This window comes from Lissotriton vulgaris, unplaced genomic scaffold (genome assembly GCF_964263255.1).
Source record: "Lissotriton vulgaris unplaced genomic scaffold, aLisVul1.2 SCAFFOLD_462, whole genome shotgun sequence".
In the NCBI taxonomy this organism is placed as follows: domain Eukaryota; kingdom Metazoa; phylum Chordata; class Amphibia; order Caudata; family Salamandridae; genus Lissotriton; species Lissotriton vulgaris.
In genome coordinates this window covers 113,719-133,796 of record NW_028255543.1, presented here as the reverse complement: position 1 = coordinate 133,796, position 20,078 = coordinate 113,719, and the positions used below count along the sequence as shown (strand labels likewise).

The following is a 20,078-nucleotide window of genomic DNA, read 5'->3' as shown; positions in this document are numbered from 1 at the left end:
AGAGGGCCTTGTGGCACACACCCCTCCAGCGCCTATGCAGAAGGACTCGAGGTCCACACCCCTCCAGCGCCTATGCAGAGGGCCTCTAGTTTCATCTGTGAGCGGCCTTGTGGCACACACCCCTCCATCGCCTATGCAGAGGGCCTCTAGCTGCATTTGTGAGGGGCCTCGAGGCATACACCCCTCCTTGGAGTGCTGGACTTTTTGGTTCCGTCCAGAGGTGTCAGGGAACAACACCCAAAGACCCCGGAGTTCCACCTGCCTTGGTGCGCAAATGAACAGAAACACGGGCTTCTCGATGGTGGCGTCAAAGACCAAAGGTTTATTACTGCAGGGACACAGAAGTCACAGAATCTACACACGGGCAGAGACTAGGAGCCTGTTCCATTTGTACATTGAGGGTTGCTCCTTATATACCAAAAATTGTGCTTCAGGCAAATATTTCACATGTCAGTACATTCCCAAACCTTTGTGTCTTAAACAATAAATATTTGGCGTTACACAGGAACTGTCGATAATATCTGATGCCAAACATCACGAAGAGGGGTTCCCACTAGTCCATCACAATCCCTTGTCAATATTGCATTCAAGAGCCGGACCGCCTCATCGTAAAGTTTGTTACCTCCCCCTAATAAAGGCCCAGAAGGAAAGGAGCAGAGCCAGGTGCAGGAGATAGAAAAGCGGGATAAGAGATGTTTGTGGGTTGTAAATGGGCAAGGCTACCAGCTTCGGCCGCCTAATCATGATCAGGACAATGGACAGGAAAACCAGTTCAGGTGGGCTGGCCTCGGGCAGAGGAGGCAGCCTTTGTCGAGTCATGCAGCTTCAGCGTGATCTGGTTTAAGGTGTACGTGTCATGAAAGAGGTGAATCTCCGGCTAAGGCTACGTGTCCTTAATCGAAATGAAGTGATCAGAGGTTATTGCATATGTGAGGGCAAGAAACACAAAATGGCTGCCATGATCTAAGATGGATGCCATGGGTAGATCAGAAATGTGTTCATAACAGGAGTGCTCTTGCTCGTATCGTAGCGAAAACACCAGGATATGCTAAATGGATCATTTGCGGTTCGCTGATACTAATATTATGTATTTCCGGCAAACTTGAAAACACGGGTTCAAATCGTCACGGAACCTCAGACCCTCCTTTTGCCCTTACATAGGCAATTACTCAGTCTATATCAGAGTCTAGTTCTATACTCATCAGGTCAGTGACATGTTGTTGTATCATCATCCTTTCTCGTGCCTTTTCTCCAAACGCAGGTGGTTTTCTGAGACAAGTTGCAGCGCAAAGACTACACAGAGCAGGACCACACTGGATAATCAGGCAGCATGAAAACAGGAATACTAAGATGACACCGATGACCATTAGAACCTTCCATCCCCACGCTGAGATCATAGTCCAAAACCACTCCATAAAGGACCAGTTTCCCTTCTCTATGTGTATAGAGTCGGAAATCTTGTGTAGCTTAGAGATCGCCTCATAGACTGTTGGAGCATTATTAGGAATAAAGACACAGAAGCTCGATTGGATCATTCTGCATACCCCACCTCGGTCTGCAAGGATAACGTCTAAAACCATACGGTTTTGCAACGTCATGAGTCTGTCCGCTTGAAGCTCAGCTGTCAGATTGCTAAGGGCACCAGCAGTTTCGGTAATAGTAGATTCAACTACCCGTGTTAGCTGACGTATGTTTCTACTATTGGCCATAGGCCCCCAGAACGGAAGGAAGCCTTTGAAGAAGTCTCCAGCTTCCTGACCAGCAGTATCTTCCTTGCTGAAGACACCTCTCGCTACTCTGGTTCTGTGGTAATTAGATGAAGCAGTGTATGTTGGAGGCAACAGTCGAGCAATATAGCATGAACCTGCAAAGTCAGCAGGCAACCATGTATGAGCTCGGTCTCGACAAATGAAATAGGTACCCCTAGCAGTAAGGAAGGCAGGGGCAGAGTTAGCCGGAAACACATAAGTCTCAACGCACTCACTCCTCCCTAGCTGAGCTCTCGGATTTCTCCCATTACCTTGCAAACAGACCTGACCTCGGTGAGGTACGACCCAGATTGGAGTTGATCTTTTACGCTTGCTTTCTCCTAAACTAAGGCGATACTCTGAAGTATTCCAACTCAAATACACTTGTAGTTCGTCTCTAGGGTATGATGGAGTATTATTGACATCCTTGATCATGTCAATAATTCCCTGGACTAAAGCTTTGTTGGCAGAGTTATATCTAGTGGAACGTGGTGGACGCGGAGGATAGGTCTCAAGGGCATAAGCAAAGATGGTTTGAAGGGCCTGAAATGATCCATTGTAGCTGAAAGGCAAAACCAGATAAGGAATACCTTTATCCATAGTGTGGGGTATCAAGCCACACACCCAGCAGTCTGTAGTGTTAACTACCAGTTGGTGTTGGTGCAAGAGCTGTACAAAAGTGTTGTTAATGAACTCTGTACGTCGGGCTTGCTCATGTTCAGGAAACGAGTGAAAAGAGTGTATAGAAGAAACAGTAGAAGTAGCAGGATCAAGGGGAGGTACTGTAGTAACTGGCACAAAAATCAGATTTATACTAAAGACGATTCCACCCACCAGTGTTGCTAAAATAATCAAAAAATGTAACGGCACATTGCATCAAAAAGCATTTGCTACGAAGAATTCTGTACAGTCTGTTTCTGCGAACATACATCACATTTTCTCGTTGCAGCGCAGGAAGCTCCATCTTCTACAATCCGCTCGCGACCACTGATGATGTGTACGTAGATGAAAATGCCTCTGTCAGCCCTGGGAGTTCCCAGAACCAACAGAAAGATCGACCTTGTGTCAGACCCCTGCAAATTCAAACTAGGCACACAGCCACGACCCTACGGCTACCCAGACGGCAAGGCAATTAAAAAAACAAACAATAGCAAACTTCCTGGCTGAAGGCAAATGTTCAATATCAAATGTTCAATATATCAAAAATCACAATATGCAGTTGCCTGCTTTATTTGTCCGTTTTACGTTTTCTCAAATTGTATTTCTGTTTCGCAAGTATCGTCTGATCGGAAAATAGTGTATCATTAGCAGCTGTTGTAGTGTTTAAGTTCGCAGATAGCAAAGTGTCTTCTGATGCTGGAGACAAATGTTCAGTGTTCAAAAGAGTCTTTTCAGGAGGAGAGTCAGATTTTGGAGTATCAGTAATCAATTCGGCATCGCTGAAAGGAATAAACTTTGGTGTGCTGTCAGTTTCGGAGGCACCAATTCTCTTTTTCACCCAGTCGTCGTAAGGTAGCGGCAAGGGTACACGCTTTACATGTGACGCGTGTACCCAGTGTTTGCGGCCAGCTACACGGACTGCTGTCCTCGTTGTCAGTAGGACCTGGAAGGGGCCGACGTAGCGGGGCTGAAGATTCTTTGTCCTCGCAAAATTTCTGACCACCACTTGGTCGCCGGGTTTCAGTTGATGCCCTGGACTCTCCGGAGGCTTTGGTAGTGCATCGAAAACCTGTTGATGAATAAGACTCAATTTAGCAGTCAAGTCGTAAAGGTAGTCTATCAACATAGGATATTCCAGCTGTCTGAACTCCCTTGGTCTTGGCACCCCCCAAATATTAGCAGGACGACCAAATACAATCTCGTAAGGGCTAAGCCCCACTCGAGAATGTACAGTCGCTCTTGTGGATAACAGAGCCAAAGGAAGTGCGTCTGGCCAAGCCAAACCTGTGGATGCTTGTATCTTAGCTATCTTCAGCTTGAGGGTGCCATTATAACCCTCCACTAAACCAGCTGACTGGGGATGGTTCGCACTATGAAATTTTTGTTTCAAACCTAGGCCTGCACATACACTCTGCATAACTTTCCCTATAAACTCACTTCCGTTATCTGACCATACAATCCGTGGCATACCGAATCTAGGGAAATATTCTTTGAGAAGAATTTTGGCAGTTGATAAGGCAGTATTGTCCTTCAGTGGGTATGCTTCTATCCACCTGGAAAAAGCACAAACCACCACCAAGACGTATTTCAAATTATTACAGCGTTCCATGTGAATGAAATCTAACTGAATCACTTCAAAGGGACAGGAAGGAGGAGCGAAATGACCAGCTGGAGTTGGAGTTCCCTTGCCAGGGTTATGCATCAAGCACACCATACAATTTTTCACCACTCTCTCTGCACACTTACTGATCCCATCATTCTTCCAGACCGGAGCCAACATCTTACAGATACCTTTAGAACTTATATGCGCTACTCCGTGCGCCATTGTCACTACTGCAAGCACATACGCATCCGGCAACATCCAACGTTGCTGCTCTGTCAAATCAATCCAACATCCATTCGAGTCCAACTTGCCCGTACTCTCTCTCCATACACGTTTCTCTTCCTCAGTTGCTTCTCTCTGAATCTCCTTCACACTTTCCATTGTATCTTCACACATCCCAGACTCAGCGATCCATCTTGCAGACGTTGCAACATACATTCTACTCATCACGTCTCTAGCTGTCTGTTTAGCAATTTCATCAGCAAAAGCATTCCCACGTCCAACATCATCCGTGATTGCTTTATGAGCACTGCACTTTACAATTGCAACTTCAGTTGGCAAGGTTAGAGATTCCAACAAGTCGTTAACTAGCTGACCATGTTGAATCTTAGTCCCATGGGACGTAATGAAACCTCTTTCTCTCCACAACCGGCCAAAACTATGGGCCACGCCAAATGCGTACTGACTATCTGTGAACACATTCACTCTCTTTCCCTCAGCTAAAACACATGCTCTCGTTAGAGCTATTAATTCTGCAGCTTGGGCAGAATTCTGACTCACTCTTGCAGTCTCCACAATCGTCTTCAAAGTCGTTACTGCATAAGCAGCAGTCACATCACCATTCTCCAATTTAAAACATGACCCGTCCACATACAGCGTACCATCCGGATCAGGTAACGGAGTATCTTTCAAATCGATGCGTCCTTTTGTCTCTTCCTCCGTTTTAAAACAGCAGTCATGTGGCTCAGAATCACTCGACTCTTGATCAGTCGGCAACAGCGTTGCTGGATTCAATACATTACACCTTTTGATCTGAATATGACTCGCTAGTAGTGTCAGTTCGTAACCAGATAATCTCGCACTGGTAAGGTGTTGTGTCTTCGTTCGGTTCATGAGTGTATCCACTGCATGAGGAACCATGACCACTAGCATGTTGTTCATCACCAAACCAGCAGATTGCCGAATGGAAGCCGCAGCTGCCGCTGTAGCCCTCAAACAACTAGGCAACGCTCTAGCTACCGGATCTAATGTTGATGAGAAATACGCACAAGGGCGTTGTTTATCACCAAACTTCTGTGTCAGGACACTCAACGCGCAACCTTCTCTCTCGTGAACGTAGAGCGTGAATGGTTTACTGTAATCAGGTGTACCCAATACAGGAGCTGAACACAAGGCTTTTCGTAATTCGGTAAAACTCTCTTGACATTCATCAGACCATGGCACCGGACTCGGAACATTTTTCCCAGTCAAAGCTACCAATGGTTTCGCTAAAAGAGAAAAATTTGGAATCCACTGCCTACAGTAGGAGGTAATACCTAAAAAGGCACGTACTTCTCTCTGTGTGCGTGGAACACTCATTTGCGTAATTGCTTTTATTCTTTCTGGGGTCAACTTCCTTCCCTCCTTTGACAAGAGATGACCTAAGTAGGTCACTTCTTGGCAGCAGTATTGCATCTTGGAAGGTGACACCTTGTGATTCAAATCAGACAAATGATGCAACAACAATACTGTAGCTGCTTTGCAAGTTTCCTTGTCATCGGCAGCCACTAAAAGATCATCTACGTACTGTACTAGGGCCGAACTTGGAGGAAGGACAAAAGAATCTAACTGACTTTTTAATGCTTGACTGTAAATAGATGGACTCTCACAGTAGCCTTGTGGAGCGCGTTTAAATCTAAAGCTTCGACCTCCTAGACAGAAGCCAAAAATATCCCTGCTTTCCTCGGCTATCGGAATGCTGAAAAAGGCATTCTTCAAGTCGATGACTGAGAACCAATTGGCTGTAGCAGGAATCAATGTTAACAAGGCAGTAATGTCTGGAACCACAGGAAACTGCGGAACCACAATCTTATTAACTTCTCTAAGGTCTATGACAAACCTATATACTGGAGGCTTCGTAGGATCAGTTCGTTTCAGAATTGGCAATACAGGACTATTACAAACATTTCCTCGAGTTTCTTCAACCACACCTTTCTTAATCAAATCTTGCACAATCAATAAAAGTGCACGTTCTCCTTCACTCGATATTTTATATTGAGGAATTCTGGGAAATTTTACATTTGCTTTCAAAGTTACTACATACGGTGGTATTTCTAAAAGGCCTACATCATTAGGACCAGTCGCCCAAAGAGAATCAGGGAGTGAGCGCAGCTCTGGCGGGAGTGCGTCCATTGACAAGTACATCGGAGAAGTGAGTCTTTTACCCAAAGTAAGCTGTACCCCTTCCGGAGAACAGTACAATGTCGCATATAGTCGTTTTAACAAATCTAAACCAAGCAGATTTTCATTACAACCTGTCGTCAAAATCAAGGGTGCTTTCAATTGGCATGGTCCAACAGAAATAGACAAAGGATTAGATATCGGGTTGTAAACAGGGGCGCCTGAAAAACCTACGGAAACATTTGTTGAGCCAGACAAAGGTGCGCCAGGGAGTTTCGCATGAATTATAGAACTTTTTGCGGCACCAGTATCCAACAGAAACGGTTCGACTACACCTGATGTTGCTACTGCGACATAAGGCCCACTCTGATCCACTGGAACTGATACTACTCCCTCTCTCTGTCCATGGCTGTCCTAGTACCCATTTTGCTGAAATCCCTCATCAACTTCACAATAATCCTCAACAAGATATTGCTGAGATCTATTCTGTTGAGCTGACTGTACGTTTCGTTGATCAAAGTGATTAGAGGGACGATCATTCGTTTGCGGAGGCATAGCACCTCGCCCTCGACCTCTAGAATTCTGCGCAAAACCACCACGACCTCTCTGAGCTGCTGCTGCATTATTTTGCGCTAAGATCGAACATTCATTCTTGTAGTGACCCTCTTTCTTACAGTACGCACACTGATTCCACTGATATTGAGGCCTGGTTGAACTATAATCTGTCCTTTGATACGAATTCTGTTGCATATTAGTCTGGTTCGTGCGAGGCGGATACGCCTGCTGTAAAAGAACTTTAGTCTTTAAATCTTTCGTTTTCTTCTCTGATTTCTCCTTTTCCTCTTTATCCCTATTTTCGTAGTACTGCGCAGTCGCAAGTATTTGCGCAGTTGTGGAAACAGCCCACGCACTCTCTGAATCCTTTAATTTATTGCATAATTCAGGTAACAAATTATGCACAAATTTATCGACAAACAATCTCTGTCCTCCTTCAGTGCTCATATCCTGACCACTATGGTCTACAAAAGTCTCTTCGAACCTCGTGAAGAAGTCGGAGACACTTTCATCTTTCTTTTGCTTGCATGCGGATAATTTATCCCAATTAACACGCAACGCAGGCATCAGAGTCTTCATTAAGTCAATTATTCTACCTGGAAGATTAGCAATTAGGGGTTCGGGTTTTGCACCACCCGTTTGCTGACCATCAGCTGCAGTGATAGCTGCCCAATCACCACCTAAGGCTGCTTGATGATCTTCTCTACGAATTTTAGCCCACACTGGTTGTGGAACTACATTGCCAAATAACATGTCGATGTCTGCTAAGTTCATTATACAAGCTTCAACTGTCTGTGTCAATTCCTTGTAATATCCGGCAGGATTCTTACGCGGATCTGGCAAGGCCTGTTTCACTGCTAGCACTTCAGCTCGCTTCCATGGAATGTGTATCCACACTCGTTGGAACTGTGCTGGAGCAGCTGCAATACCTGCATTATCATCACGTTGTATTGCTTCGCGCCAGATTGGAGGAACCTCCCTCATAGGATATTGGCGACTTAGCTTCATTTTACCTTTCTCTAAATCTCTCGGCGAACGAAGAGATGGATCATTCCTAAAACTCAAAATAAGTTCCATCGCTTCTTTTATATTATCACCCACTATCATTCCTGCAGCAAACTCTTTTTGCACCTTAATTAAATCTTCCAAGTCTGATTCAACATCATCTTCTTCTATTTCCTCACGTAACAACGAGCACATCTCATCAAAGACGTATCGTTGCGTTGGTTCCTTCCACTGCATAAACGTATCTAATACATCTCTCGTATTATATCTTCTAACTTTCGTAATCCATCTGAGAGCCGTGGAATCTAAAACTCCCCGTTCTTCTGTACTTGGTAGCTGACTACGTCTCTGAACTGAATCAGAAGTAGGAGTCTTAATTAAGGATTTATATAAAGGAGACAGAATATTAGCAACAGAATCAGTTATTTTTCGACGTACAGAAAGTGGAGTTAATACACTTGCAGACGTAGAGAACACAGTAGAGGTAGGAACAGATTGCGAAGCAGTAGGAGTATCGATGAAAATAGTTTGTGAAGTAGTAGGTGTAAGCGAGACAGATACAGGTATAGAAGTCGGCAACCCAGGAAGAGGAGGAGCCGTAGGAATATTCACATTAACCACAGGAGGTACAGGAACTAGATTCTGAGGAACAAGAACACCAGGTTGTCCAGCAACCGGCAATTGAACATTCGGTACAAGTTGAGCCGTAGCACCTTGTGCGTACGGTGGAGGTGAACGTAACAGATAAGACAACAGAGGATCGTTTTCGGGATCCTCCAGTATCTTAGCTGTTTTCGATGGCAAGGCAGGGTAGCACTTGTCAATCGCTAAATTATGCTCTCTAATTGCTACATCTATAGCCTTTTCGCACTCATTATCTTGCAGTTGTTTAGTTGCTTGCTCTAGAGTTAACTCTTCTTTCTCTTTTTGTTCTTTCTTCAATCTTTTCATTTCTCTCTGTTTAGATTCTTTTCGCCAATAACGGAAAGAATCAAACATTGCCGGCCGGGCTTTCTTACTAAACAATTTCGCTTCTAAATTATCAAGGATCTCGGGTTCAAAACTACCATGTAGTGGCCAACTAAGGACACCATCCTTCTTACAGTAACGGACCCACACCTCGTTATAGGATATAGGACCCACTCCAAATTTGCAATATAGGTCATAAAGGGGAGTCCCAATTGGAGGAACCAGACAAGAATCCTCCAATCGTGAGTCATGGTTGCAACCAAAACAAGACAACATTTTCCGACTTACCATTTTCAGTCTGGAACACAAAACAAACAAAACACGAAACAGATATGTGCACTTGAACCAAGAACTTAGGCCTACCAAAACCAAACTAATGTATCGATACCCAAACTGAACCAAATAGATTATCGTAACCAGAACAACTAGTGATAATCTTACGAAACCAAACCAAACCAAGAACCGATCAAGGATTTTTAACAATCCTCACAAAGTAACCAGCTAGCTATCACTAAATACTTAACTGAGGCACTGAAGACGTCACCAAGGCGAAACCCGTCACGTTTCGCTGTACTAAGGCTGCACCTCGGGTCCAAGACAGGGCGACGGTCAAGGCAACGGCCCACTGCAGCCGTCCTGAACGGGAACCCTCGTGGAAGAGAACTTCAGGGCCACTTTTGCGATATGCCGGGATCGATGAAGTGGGGCGCCTCCCTCAGGAATCTTCACACGAAGCTTCTCGAACTCTTCAGGCTTTTGGACCGGTACCGAATGACGTCGCCCCACGTTGGGCGCCAATTGGAGTTCTGGACTTTTTGGTTCCGTCCAGAGGTGTCAGGGAACAACACCCAAAGACCCCGGAGTTCCACCTGCCTTGGTGCGCAAATGAACAGAAACACGGGCTTCTCGATGGTGGCGTCAAAGACCAAAGGTTTATTACTGCAGGGACACAGAAGTCACAGAATCTACACACGGGCAGAGACTAGGAGCCTGTTCCATTTGTACATTGAGGGTTGCTCCTGATATACCAAAAATTGTGCTTCAGGCAAATATTTCACATGTCAGTACATTCCCAAACCTTTGTGTCTTAAACAATAAATATTTGGCGTTACACAGGAACTGTCGATAATATCTGATGCCAAACATCATGAAGAGGGGTTCCCACTAGTCCATCACAATCCCTTGTCAATATGGCATTCAAGAGCCGGACCGCCTCATCGTAAAGTTTGTTACCTCCCCCTAATAAAGGCCCAGAAGGAAAGGAGCAGAGCCAGGTGCAGGAGATAGAAAAGCGGGATAAGAGATGTTTGTGGGTTGTAAATGGGCAAGGCTACCAGCTTCGGCCGCCTAATCATGATCAGGACAATGGACAGGAAAACCAGTTCAGGTGGGCTGGCCTCGGGCAGAGGAGGCAGCCTTTGTCGAGTCATGCAGCTTCAGCGTGATCTGGTTTAAGGTGTACGTGTCATGAAAGAGGTGAATCTCCGGCTAAGGCTACGTGTCCTTAATCGAAATGAAGTGATCAGAGGTTATTGCATATGTGAGGGCAAGAAACACAAAATGGCTGCCATGATCTAAGATGGATGCCATGGGTAGATCAGAAATGTGTTCATAACAGGAGTGCTCTTGCTCGTATCGTAGCGAAAACACCAGGATATGCTAAATGGATCATTTGCGGTTCGCTGATACTAATATTATGTATTTCCGACAAACTTGAAAACACGGGTTCAAATCGTCACGGAACCTCATCCTGTGCCTATGCAAAGGGCCTCTAGCTGCATCTGTGAGGGGCCTCTAGGTTCCCCCTCCAGCACCTATGCAGAGGGCCTCGCAGCACACACCCCTCCAGTGCCTATACAGTGGGCCTCTAGCTGCTTCTGTGAGGGGCATCGAGGCACACAACCCTCCTGCGCCTAGCAGAGGGCCTCGAGACACACACCCCTCCAGCGCCTATGCAGAGGGCCTCGTGGCACACACCCCTCCAGCACCTATGCAGAAGGCCTCGAGGCACACACCCCTCCAGTGCCTATGCAGAGGGCCTCTACTTGCATCTGTCAGGGGCCTCGTGGCACACACCCCTCCAACGCCTATGCAGAAGGCCTCTAGCTGCATTTGTGAGGGGCCTCGAGGCACACACCCCTCCTGCGCCTATGCAGAGGGCCTCTAGCTGCATCTGTGAGGGGCCTTGTGGCACCCCCCCTCCAGCACCTATTCAGAGGGACTCTAGCTGCATCTGTGAGGGGCCTAGAGGCACACACCGCTCCTGCGCCTAGCAGAGGGCCTCGAGGCACACACCCCTCCAGCGCTCATGCAGAGGGCCTCGAGGCAGACACCCTTCCAGCGCCTATGCAGAGGGCCTCTAGCTGCATCTGTGAGGGGCCTAGTGGCACACACCCATCTAGCGCCTATGCAGAGGGCCTCTAGCTGCATTTGTGAGGGGCCTAGAGGCATACCCATCCTGCGCCTATGCAGAGGGCCTCTAACTGTATCTGTGAGGGGCCTCGTGGCACCCCCTCTCCAGCGCCTATGCAGAGGGCCTCTAGCTGCATCTGTGAGGGGCATAGAGGCACACACCCCTCCTGCGCCGAGCAGAGGCCCTCGAGGCACATACCCCTCCAGCACCTATGCAGAGGGCCTTGTGGCACACACCCCTCCAGCGCCTATGCAGAAGGACTCGAGGTCCACACCCCTCCAGCGCCTATGCAGAGGGCCTCTAGTTTCATCTGTGAGCAGCCTCGTGGCACACACCCCTCCATCGCCTATGCAGAGGGCCTCTAGCTGCATTTGTGAGGGGCCTCGAGGCATACACCCCTCCTGCGCCTATGCAGAGGGCCTCTACTTGCATCTGTCAGGGGCCTCGTGGCACACACCCCTCCAACGCCTATGCAGAAGGCCTCTAGCTGCATTTGTGAGGGGCCTCGAGGCACACACCCCTCCTGCGCCTATGCAGAGGGCCTCTAGCTGCATCTGTGAGGGGCCTCGTGGCACCCCCCCTCCAGCACCTATTCAGAGGGACTCTAGCTGCATCTGTGAGGGGCCTAGAGGCACACACCCCTCCTGCGCCTAGCAGAGGGCCTCGAGGCACACACCCCTCCAGCGCTCATGCAGAGGGCCTCGAGGCAGACACCCTTCCAGCGCCTATGCAGAGGGCCTCTAGCTGCATCTGTGAGGGGCCTCGTGGCACACACCCATCTAGCGCCTATGCAGAGGGCCTCTAGCTGCATTTGTGAGGGGCCTCGAGGCACATACCCATCCTGCGCCTATGCAGAGGGCCTCTAACTGTATCTGTGAGGGGCCTCGTGGCACCCCCTCTCCAGCGCCTATGCAGAGGGCCTCTAGCTGCATCTGTGAGGGACCTAGAGGCACACACCCCTCCTGTGCCTAGCAGAGGGCCTTGTGGCACACACCCCTCCAGCGCCTATGCAGAAGGACTCTAGGTCCACACCCCTCCAGCGCCTATGCAGAGGGCCTCTGGTTTCATCTGTGAGCGGCCTCGTGGCACACACCCCTCCATCGCCTATGCAGAGGGCCTCTAGCTGCATTTGTGAGGGGCCTCGAGGCATACACCCCTCCTGCGCCTATGCAGAGGGCCTCTAGCTGCATCTGTGAGGAGCCTCTAGGTTCCCCCTCCAGCACCTATGCAGAGGGCCTCGAAGCACACACCCCTCCAGTGCCTATGCAGAGGGCCTCGTGGCACACACCCCTCCAGTGCCTATGCAGAGGGCCTCTAGCTGCATTTGTGAGGGGCCTCGAGGCCCCCCTCCAGCACTTATCCAAAAGGCATCGTGACACACACACTCCAGCGTCTATGCAGTGGGCCTCGAGGCACACACCCCTCCAGCGCCTATGCAGAGGGCCTCTAGCTGCATCTCTGAGGGGCCTCATGGCACCCCCCCTCCAGCGCCTATGCAGAGGGCCTCGCAGCACACCCCCCTCCAGCGCCTATGCAGAGGGCCTCCAGCTGCATCTGTAAGGGGCCTTGAGGCACAAACCCCCACCGGCGCCTATGCAGAGGGCCTCTAGCTGCATCTGTGAGGGGCCTCGCGGCCCCCCTCTAGCGCTTATGCAGAGGGCCTCGCAACACACACCCCTCCAGTGCCTATGCAGGGGGCCTCGAGGCACACACCCCTCCAGCACCTCTGCAGAGGACCTCTAGCTGCATCTGTGAGGGGCCTCGTGGCACCCCCCCTCCTGCACCTATGCTAAGGGCCACTAGCTTCATCTGTGAGGGGCCTCGTGTCACACACCCCTCCAGCACCTATGCAGAGGGCCTTGCGGGACACACCCCTCCAGTGCCTATGCAGAGGGCCTCTAGCTGCATCTGTGAGGGGCCTCAAGGCACACACCCCTCCTGCGCCTATGCAGAGGGCCTCTAGCTTCATCTGTGAGGGGCCTCGTGGCACCTCCCTCCAGCACCTATGCAGAGGGCCTCTAGCTGCATCTGTGAGGGGCCTAGAGGCACACACCCCTCCTGCGCCTAGCAGAGGGCCTCGAGGCACACACCCCTCCAGCACCTATGCAGAGGGTCTCGTGGCACACACCCCTCCAGCACCTTTGCAGAAGGACTCGAGGCACACACCCCTCCAGCACCTATGCAGAGGGCCTCTAACTGCATTTGTGAGGGGCCTCGAGGCAAACACCCCTCCTGCGCCTATGCAGAGGGCCTCTAGCTGCATCTGTGAGGGGCCTCTAGGCCCCCCTCCAGCGCCTATGCAGAGGCCATCTAGCTGCATCTTTGAGGGGCCTTGAAGCACACACTCCTCCTGCACCTATGCAGAGGGCCTCGAGACACACTCCCTCCAGTGCCTATGCACCCCCCTCCAGCGCCTATGCAGAGGGCCTCTAGCTGCATCTGTGAGGGGCCTCGAGGCCCCCCTCCAGTGCTTATACAGAGGGCCTCGTGACACACACACTCCAGCATCTATGCAGAGGGCCTTGCGGCAGACACCCCTCCTGCGCCTATGCAGCGGGCATCTAGCTGCATCTCTGAGGGTCCTCATGGCACCCCCTCCAGCACCTATGCAGAGAGCCTCGCAGGACACACCCCTCCTGCACCTATGCATACGGCCTAGAGGCACATGTCCCTCCAGCGCCTATGCAGAGGGCATCTAGCTGCATCTGTGAGGGGTCTCTAAGCACATACCCCTCCTGCACCTATGCATAGGGCCTCGAGGCACACACTTCTCCAGCGCCTATTCAGAGGGCCTCTAGCCGCATCTGTGAGAGCCTCGAGGCACCCTTCTCCAGCGCCTATGCAGAGGGCGTCTAGCTGCATCTGTGAGGGGCCTTGAGGCACACATCCCCACCGGCGCCTATGCAGAGGGCCTTTAGCTACATCTGTGAGGGGCCTTGAGGCACCCCCCCTCCAGCACCTATGCAGATGTCCTCTAGCTGCATCTGTGAGGGGCCTCGTGGCACACACCCCTCCAGCGCCTATGCAGAGGGCCTTGCGGGACACACCCCTCCAGTGCCTATGCAGAGGGCCTCTAGCTGCATCTGTGAGAGGCCTCGAGGCACACACCCCTCCAGCACCTATGCAGGGGGCCTCTAGCTGCACCTTTGAGGGGTTTCGAGGCACACACCCCCAGCGCTTATGCAGAGAGCCTAGCAGGACACACCCCTCCAGTGCCTATGCAGAGGGCCTTGTGGCACACCCCTGCAGGGCCTATGCAGAGGGCCTCGTGGCACACACCCCTCCAGTGCCTATGCAGAGGGCCTCGTGGCACACACCTCTCCAAGGCCTGTGAAGAGGGCCTTGTGGCACACACCCCTCCAGTCCCTATTCAGTGGGCCTCAAGGCACACACTCCCTCCAGCGCATATGCACCCCCTCCAGTGCCTATGCAGAGGGCCTCTAGCTGCATCTGTGAGGGGTCTTGAGGCCCCCCTCTAGCGCTTATGCAGAGGGCCTCACAACACACACCCCACCAGCGCCTATGCAGAAGGCCTCGAGGCACACAACCCTCCAGCACCTCTGCAGAGGGCCTCTAGCTGGATCTGTGAGTGGAATCGTGGCACCCCCCCCTCCTGCACCTATGCAGAGGGCCACTAGCTTCATCTGTGAGGGGCCTCATGGCACACACACCTCCAGCGCCTATGCAGAAGGCCTTGCGGAACACACCCCTCCAGTGCCTATGCAGAGGGCCTCTAGCTGCATCTGTGAGGGGCATTGTGGAACACATCCCTCCTGCGCCTAGCAGAGGGCCTCCAGGCACACACTCCTCCAGCGCCTATGCAGAGGGCCTCTACCTGCATCTGTGAGGGGCCTCGTGGCACCCCCCTTCCAACGCCTATGCAGAGGGCCTCTAGCTGCATCTGTGAGGGGCCTAGAGGCACACACCCCTCCTGCGCCTAGCAGAGGGCCTCGAGGCACACACCCCTCCAGCACCTATGCAGAGGGCCTCGAGGCACACACCCCTCTAGCGCCTATGCAGGAGGACTCGAGGCACACACCCCTCCAGCGCCTATGCAGAGGGCCTCTAGCTGCATCATTGAGGGGCCTCGCGGCACAAACCCCTCCAGCGCCTATGCAGAGGGCCTCTAGCTGCATTTATGAGGGGCCTCGAGGCACCCACCCCTCCAGCGCCTATGCAGAGGGCCTCTAGCTGCATCTGTGATGTGCCTCTAGGCCCCCCTCCAGCGCCTATGCAGAGGGCCTCGCAGCCCACACCCCTCCAGTGCCTATGCAGAGGGCCTCGTGCCGCACAGCCCTCCAGTGCCTATGCAGAGGGCCTCTAGTTGCATCTGTGAGGGGCCTCGTGGCACCCCCCTCCAGCGCCTATGCAGAGGGCATCTAGCTGCATCTGTGAGGGGCCTCGAAGCACACACCCCTCCTGCGCCTAGGCAGAGGGCCGCGAGGCACACTCCCTCCAGCGCCTATGCACCCCCCTCCAGCGCCTATGCAGAGGGCCTCTAGCTGCATCTGTGAGGGGCATCGAGGCCCCCCACCAGTACTTATGCAGAGGGCCTCACAACACACATCCCTCCAGCGCCTATGCAGAGGTCCTCGCGGCATACTCCCCTCCAGCACCTATGCAGAGTGCCTCTAGCTGCATCTGTGAGGGGCCTCATGGCACCCCCCCTCCAGCGCCTATGCAGATGGCCTCTCGCTGCATATGTGAGGGGCCTCGAAGCACACACCCCTCCTGCGCCTATGCAGAGGGCCTTGAGGCACACACCCCTCCCGCGCCTATGCAGAGGGCCTCTAGCTGCATCTGTGAGGGGCCTCATGGCACCCCCCCTCCAGCGCCTATGTAGAGGGCCTTTAGCTGTTTGGATACCATCAATGTTTGTTACCTGGTATGTGGCACCAGGTAAAAGTTGATTAGAGGGGACTATACAGTCAGCCACCATGGTGATGCTAGCCCATGTGTCTCTAAAGGCTTCAACTTTCAAACCATTGATGATGGGTTCTTGTCTATATTTGCTCAAGGTATTTGGGCAATCAGAGAAGTTGGCAAGCCCCATGCCAGTCTCATAAACAAGATCATTTGGTGATGGGGACCTGGATAGGCCAGGGTCCACCTGTGCTCCAAAAGTAAACCCACCCAGATTCCTGGGTGTGCTCCCACTTCCTGGGGAATAACTGCTGACAGTAACAGGAGGTGCTGGAGCTGGCTTTGGAGGTATATTCTCTTTATTGCCATTCTTGGGACAACAGCTGTCTGTTTTGTAATGCCCAACCTGTTTACAGGCATGACAATAAGGCTTTTTCTGAGTTGATGAAGTGTCTTGGGACCCACCCCCATTCTTGGAGTTTTGGGGCCCTGGGGAAGTCTTTTCTTTACTTTTATCCCCACCCTTATCTTGAGGCTTGGTAGACTCCTTCTGGTTACTGTCCTGATTCTTAGGCCTAATCCTGGTTCTGACCCATTTATCTGCCCTCTTTCCCAATTCTTGGGGAGAGGTCAAATCAGAGTCCACCAGGTGCTGGTGTAAAAGCTGGTTCTGACAATTACTTAGGATCTGCTCCCTCATAATCAAATTATACAATCCCGTGAAGTCATGTACTTTGCTGCCATGTAGCCAACCCTCCAGAGCCTTAGTTGTACAATCTACAAAATCAGTCCAGTCCTGAATCATTGTCTTCTGGGTGTCTCTGAACTTCAACCTGTACCGTTCAGTGGTTAAGCCAAACCCATCTATTAGAGCACTCTTCAGGACTTTGTAGTTTGTAGCATCCTCTTGTCTGACAGTGAGGAGCTTATCTCTCCCTTTCTCTGAAAAGGAGTACCATAAGATTGCTGCCCATTGTTCCGCAGGAACCTGTTGTACCATGCAGGCTCTCTCAAGAGCAGTTATCCACTTGTGGATGTCATCCCCTTCTGTGTAGGGGGGCACAATCTTTGTCAGGTTTCTAGTATTATAGGGCCTGTCTTTCTCTCTAGGAATATTATTGCTGCCACCAGTGGCATCTAAGCCACACATTTTCTGTTCCCTTGCTAAAGCAAGTTTAGCTTGGGCCAGGGCTAACTCTTCCTTCTCTATCTGGAGTTCTACAGCTCTCATCCTGGCCTCATGCTCTCTTCTCTGGGGGGAAGTCATTCCCCTTTGAGAGTTTCTGGAGACACTAGAAATGTGAGAATCCCCCGAGGGAGTTCTTACCCTTCTATTGCATGGGGCAGTTCTGCTTTGTACTCTGGGGAGGTGCTGGCCCTCTCCATTTCCAAGTAGGTCTAAGTTGGCTTGGTTAAGCCTGCCAACTACAACCTGGTTACCCTGCTGATCCTGATAAGGCTCATCTACTTCTGAGCCATCTTCCTCTTCTTCTTCCTCTTCTGGAGTTGTCTCATTCTCAGGGGTGTTCACTCCATCTCCTAAATCTAAGGGAGCTGCACTCGCCTTATCTAAGTCATCCTTTTCCAGGATGGCTATCAGGGAAGGAATGGTGGGGGTTCTGCCCCTTTTTAGCCCTCTTGCAGTGCACAAGGCACTCAAGTCTTTGTGGCTAAGTTTGTCATAGCTGGAAGTTGCCTTGGTAAGGTCAACTGTCACAGGGGCAGAGCCTGAAGCTCTTCCTGTGTCAGACATGACTGCTAGTGAGGTGCAAGTGGTGCACTTACCTACACTAAGTGTTTACCTACTGTACCTTGCTAGTGAGTTGTAGTCAGGGTGTGCTAATCCCTTTACTCTACAACTACTAAGTTCGGTAGAACTTAAATATGCTAAGCTTTTGATTTATATGTACCTAAGGTACTTGATGTGATCTTTCAATTTGATAAAAAGATTGCAATGGTAAAACAACAGCAAGCTCAAATCTGCACCGCTGCACACCAATGCGAGAAGTTGGCCTGATATATGATGTTTCCAATTCTGGAACCACTTTGTATCAGTCCAAACAATGCCATATGGTGTCTGGTTGTAAGTCAACCTTATAGACAAGCTTTCTTAATGGTAGCATAGACTAAGCAGCCTTAAAGGCTAAACTCAAGAGGTCGTGTTAAGCGAGCTGTTTTACCAATCACAATCCTGTAATACCAAATGAAAGGACACCACACAAGTTTATATTATAAAAATATATGGGTTTATTTCTAAAATAATCCCCAGTACTCTTTATGAGCAAAGGGGCACAAGCGTTAAATCAAAAGCACAGTATAACATGAAAGTTGCACAATTATGGATGAGGGCGGGTGGCCACTCAAACCATATATTAAGAAAGTGGTATAAGAGATACCAATCGAACAGTGGTTAGGCCTAGGGCCTGGGGAATTGCTGGGAGCAGTCGGGACAAGCAATGCTGAAGTCGGGAAAAGCCCGCGGGATTCGGGTGCAGCGCTTAAAGAACACGCATGCACCAATGCAAAGTCAATGGTGCGTAAAAGTTACACAAAGAGAGTTTAAGGATACTTCCGCTGAACCTAGATGGACAAAACTTTAGACACAGACCCTAGAGGTGTGTACCAGTGTGGGAACACCGACGTTGCAATTTTACCTCACCCATAGGGTCGAAGTGGCGTCGGGTTTCGTCACGCAGGTTCTTGGTGCTTGAAGCTGAAGATGCTGCAGGCGATGTGAAGGAGAAGTGTCCGGTGTGATCCAAGGGTGGATCAGAGTAGAAAAGTACCTGAAAGCAGAGGGGACAGAGTCTGGGTCACTCAGCAGTGACCAGGGTGGAACCAGGACGGAACCAGGCAATGTCGGGTGCAATCAGGTGGTTGTCGAGGAGCTTCTCTCCACTGCCACGTGGGCTCTGGGGCATCTGCAATGTCCAGGAGCGGGTCACGAGCTGTCCCACGCAGGCTCTCACCGTCGGCACTGTCGGCTTCAAGATCGGAGCAAACAACACTTGGCAAAAGCAATCCACGCAGGACTGGAAGATTGCTTCTCACTCGGACCAGGAGGGTCAGAGTGGGTGCTCCTTTTCAGAGGAGCTGGTGCACTTCTAGAGCAACGAGAATCACAAGTCGGTTTTAGGTTTTCGCCGGCACAGGGGCCACAAGACAGCTGGCAAGTGACAGGACCAACGCATTGAGCCAAAGAAAGCAGAAGGGCCCCACGCAGCACTCGTCGAGTGTAGAGGGGTGAGCTTCGGTGCAAAAGTGGCTCAGGGTTGGGGCTTCTCAGCTTTGAGGGTCACTCGTGGGCTGCACAGTCAGCGTCTTGTGGTCTTTTCAAGATGGTGTGCCCCACGCTTCCGGTCGCCTCCACGGGTCTCAGCTCGGCAGGGACTGTGGATCGGGCTGTAAGAAGGCAGGCAAGCTTGATCTCGTCGATCTCTGTTGCTCGAGTTCCGGCGGGAACTGCAACAAAGCAGACGTCGAGGTGCTGGATGGTGCCTGTTTGCACAGGGTGGTCACTCCTTGACCACAAGGGAGATTCTTCAGTCTTCTACATTGAGTAGGATGTCGAAGGGTCCAGAGTTTTGTTTCAAATGTTTTATCAGGATAATCTGAGTGCGTTGGCACTGCTCCCATTCTTATACCAATCTAGGGGGCTGGATTACCTGCTAGGTCCCCTCCTATGGGTGGGACCCCGGAAGGGGGTGGATACACCCCTTTCCCTTTGATCCAGGCCGCGCTGGGACAGGGGCTGGTGTGCCCCAGAACCGGTTTGGCCAGATTATGCAAGGGGCAGCCTTGTGCGCCCCAGGCAGTGTCTGGTTTCTTTCAAACCTCCCTGCTACAATCCACTATCTCCTGTCTGGGGTGGTGTAACACCGCC

General features: G+C 50.8%; 1 long non-coding RNA gene across 1 annotated transcript in view; it reads right to left on the bottom strand.

The window, feature by feature from the left end:
• Positions 1-297: 297 nt before the first annotated feature.
• Positions 298-20,078, bottom strand: part of LOC147659088 (uncharacterized) — a 40,084-nt gene continuing 20,303 nt past the window's right edge. Inside the window, exon 4 of the long non-coding RNA XR_015307323.1 lies at positions 298-3,477. This is a non-coding gene — a long non-coding RNA (uncharacterized LOC147659088). The remainder of the gene's footprint in view (positions 3,478-20,078) is intronic.